Genomic DNA, 3351 nt, shown 5'->3' on the forward strand with positions numbered 1-3351 from the left:
GACTCTGGAGAAGGGAGAGGGGAATTCTGTACTTCTAGTTTGTTCTTTTTTCAAAAGTACAAGGAATGGTGGTTTTTAAACTTTTTTGAGTCAAGGACTTACGAAAACCTGATGAACAATACAGCCTCTCCCCGAGTAAATACAGCATCCCCAAAGGGCACACAGTACAATAGTCAACTTGGATGCATACCCATAGCTCCTCAGGGCTTAAAGGTTAAAAAAAAAAAATCATCCCTGGTCAGAAAAGTACAATTAAAACAAAAATTAAAATTTTACCAAAGGATAATTTTATATATATATATATATATATATATATATATATAAAATATATATATACACACATGCACACAAACACACACATACACAGGAGAGTGTGAAAATCATAAATGTATATCTCCCCGATAATCCCTTTTTATTTTTATTTAGTTATTTTATTTATTTTTTATTGAAATATAGTCGATTTTAAATGTGTTAATTTCTGCTATACGGCAAAGTGATTCAGATATGCATATTATATATACATGTTTTATATATATATAAATATATACACACATTCTTTTTAATATTCTTTTCCATTATGGTTTAATCACAGGATATTTAGTATGGTTCCCTATGTTATACAGTAGATAATCCCTTTTTATTTTTATTTATTTTTTATTGAAGTGTAGTTGATTTTAAATGTGTTAATTTCTGTACAGCAAAGTGATTCAGATATATATATTATATATATAGACACATTCTTTTTAACACATTTCCATTATGGTTTAATCACAGGATATTGAATACAGTTCCCTGTGCTATACAGTAGGACCTTGTTTACCCACTAATCCCTTTTTAAATACTCCTGGGATCACCCGATGTGAGTGTGCCAGCTTTTCCCCGCGGGACTTGGGTACTCAAGAGATTGGCAGTTATCCCCACTGTCCAATGTGCGTGCTGTACACACGAGCTTCGTTGCACCCCTCCTGGCCCTAGCACAGGGCAGTGTGGTGGGTGCCCTCTCAATCAGACCGAGTCCACACCAGGACTAAGGGCATGGAGGTGGGCGGCGCCACACACCGCCTGCCCGTCTCCCGTGGGGGGTTTAGGGGGCAAGGAGGGACGGGCTAAGGTGTTGCCTGATTTTAACTTTGTAGCCGTGGACTCACACAGAACACGCTCGCTTCTTTTGCACAGGGATCTGTAGCTTGCAGAGGACTTTCACCACGTTGTCTGTTTAGATGCCAACCCAAAGAGGCAACAAGAAGTGGGGAACCATTTTCCCTCATATCGGTTTACCTTTAAAAGTATAGTCAGGCTCGATGAAGAACAAAGGGCAAATTAATTGCAATTGCAATACACACACACCCGCACACACACAAATGGTCTTAAAAAGAGAAATGTGCCGCATGATTTTTCTATCTTAAAAAGGTAGACCCTTTTACAAAAGCAACATGTAGTGGTTAAGCCACCTCACCCCAGATGGGACTCGAACCCACAATCCCTGGCTTAGGAGGCCAGTGCCTTATCCATTAGGCCACTGGGGCTTCCCGCAAGCGGCGCCGGATCACATGCCTCTTGAACTATGAGGCGCATGGATGCGTGATGACGTCACCCCGGAAATTTCCAGGTGCAAAGCCCGATTGGACACGAGCCCTAACTACCAGGTCCAGGTGACGGAAGTAGCTGCCGGGAGAGGGTTCGGAGGGCTCTACGTGTCTAAAACAAGGGCAAGGATTGGGATTTGGCTGCGGTACAAGAGTGCTATCCTCTTTTCTGGACTAAAACGTTTCGACCACGAAGGGGCTCAAACTGTTAATCCGAAGTCAGACATTTTATTCATTAGGGCACGCGGCCTCCTCGCGAAGTAGGAGTCACCCGTAGACTTACTTATTTGGTGACCCAAGGCCGCACCAGCGTTGACGCCAGATGCAGGGACCGCACTGTGGTTCTTCCTCCGCCACACCTGGGACGCACCTTGTGGCCAAACGCGCACGGTCGTTTCTCGCGCCAACGCCACCTTCAAGTGGGGGCGTGCACTTAACTATCTCCTTGAGAGGTTGTGGCCGTCGTGACCGCGTGGCCTAACGGATAAGGCGTCTGACTTCGGATCAGAAGATTGAGGGTTCGAGTCCCTTCGTGGTCGGCTTAGTTTTGGACGGGGGCCTCCTGGGGCTCCTGGCTTTCGTGACTCAATAATCCTAACCCGCTTCGTTTGCGGTTTCATCGCCCCCTACCCGCGTCCTTCGGGTTTCTTGGCGCCCTCCTTCCTGCCCCCCGGCACAGTGCAGTCGCCTCACCTTGAACCTTAAATTTTCTCGTAGCCCCGCGGGTGTGCCCTCCAGTTGTACTGCAGGCTGCCCAGGGCCGGCCCTCGTTCTTCGGGTCCACTGTACGGCGGGCGTCACGGCAGGCCCGAGTGAGGCCTGTGAGCGTGCGGCTGCACGTTACCATGGACCACGTGGCGTCTTCTTGTTATCGAGCCCCAGTGGCCTAATGGATAAGGCACTGGCCTCCTAAGCCAGGGATTGTGGGTTCGAGTCCCACCTGGGGTGGCATCGATGGTGGAGAGTTACCCCAAAGTAACTTTTATGCCCGCATTGCGAGGCATCCCGCGCTGCAGCCTAGGTATCTAGGGACCCAGGGGCTCCCCACCCGCCTGGTCTCTGCTTTCCTTGTGCCGTGCAGCGTACCAGGGCCTCGTTTGCAGCCAAGTAGTTGGTGTGTCCCAGCCTCGGGCTCAGTGTCCCTCACTCCCCCTTCGTGTCCTGATGACGTTACACCCTTACTCCGGCCCTTTATCCTCGGCCTGTGAGCTGTCCAAAAGTTGGGGGCTTCCAGGGGCGCAGTCATTGGCTTTGGGATATCTCTTCGTGGAACTGGTTGTTCGGTGTTCTACCCACGGGCCCGAACGCAGTGTGTTTGGAGTCTTTAATGCGGTGGAGCCACAGCGTAGGAACTCTAGAGTCCTTTATGGACGGAAGGAGCCAAAAAGGTGCCTTTACCCCAGGTGGGACTCGAACCCACAATCCCTGGCTTAGGAGGCCAGTGCCTTATCCATTAGGCCACTGGGGCCCGCGCGTTGCCTTTCCTGCATCTCTCCCCCTAGTAGGCGGTCCGACCCCGGGCCTTGCAAAGCACGACTTAACGGGGTGCCGGGGCCGCGAGAGGGTAGGCTCTCAGGTGCTCACAGTCAACCGTTAGGAAGAAACCACGATGGGAAGTGAACTCACCACCTTCTGCCACCCGCACCCGGAAGCACAGTGGGGCCTGGGAGGCCGGCGCTGAGGCTGCCAGACACCTGGACCATGGATGGCGGGTGAAGGCTGCCGTTTGTAGGCATTTCCAAATTTTACCACCATGGCCATTTTG

At 49.9% G+C, this 3351-nt stretch overlaps 4 non-coding genes across 4 annotated transcripts; 2 read left to right on the top strand and 2 right to left on the bottom strand.

Moving 5' to 3' along the window:
• Window positions 1-1453: 1453 nt before the first annotated feature.
• On the bottom strand, window positions 1454-1526 carry TRNAR-CCU (transfer RNA arginine (anticodon CCU)). The gene has a single exon. It is a non-coding gene; the product is annotated as a tRNA-Arg (tRNA).
• A 526-nt stretch (window positions 1527-2052) lies between these two features.
• On the top strand, window positions 2053-2125 carry TRNAR-UCG (transfer RNA arginine (anticodon UCG)). The gene has a single exon. It is a non-coding gene; the product is annotated as a tRNA-Arg (tRNA).
• A 336-nt stretch (window positions 2126-2461) lies between these two features.
• TRNAR-CCU (transfer RNA arginine (anticodon CCU)) lies at window positions 2462-2534 on the top strand. The gene has a single exon. It is a non-coding gene; the product is annotated as a tRNA-Arg (tRNA).
• A 447-nt stretch (window positions 2535-2981) lies between these two features.
• On the bottom strand, window positions 2982-3054 carry TRNAR-CCU (transfer RNA arginine (anticodon CCU)). Its single transcript has one exon. It is a non-coding gene; the product is annotated as a tRNA-Arg (tRNA).
• Window positions 3055-3351: the final 297 nt, after the last annotated feature.

Source organism: Kogia breviceps, chromosome 19, assembly GCF_026419965.1.
Source record: "Kogia breviceps isolate mKogBre1 chromosome 19, mKogBre1 haplotype 1, whole genome shotgun sequence".
In the NCBI taxonomy this organism is placed as follows: domain Eukaryota; kingdom Metazoa; phylum Chordata; class Mammalia; order Artiodactyla; family Physeteridae; genus Kogia; species Kogia breviceps.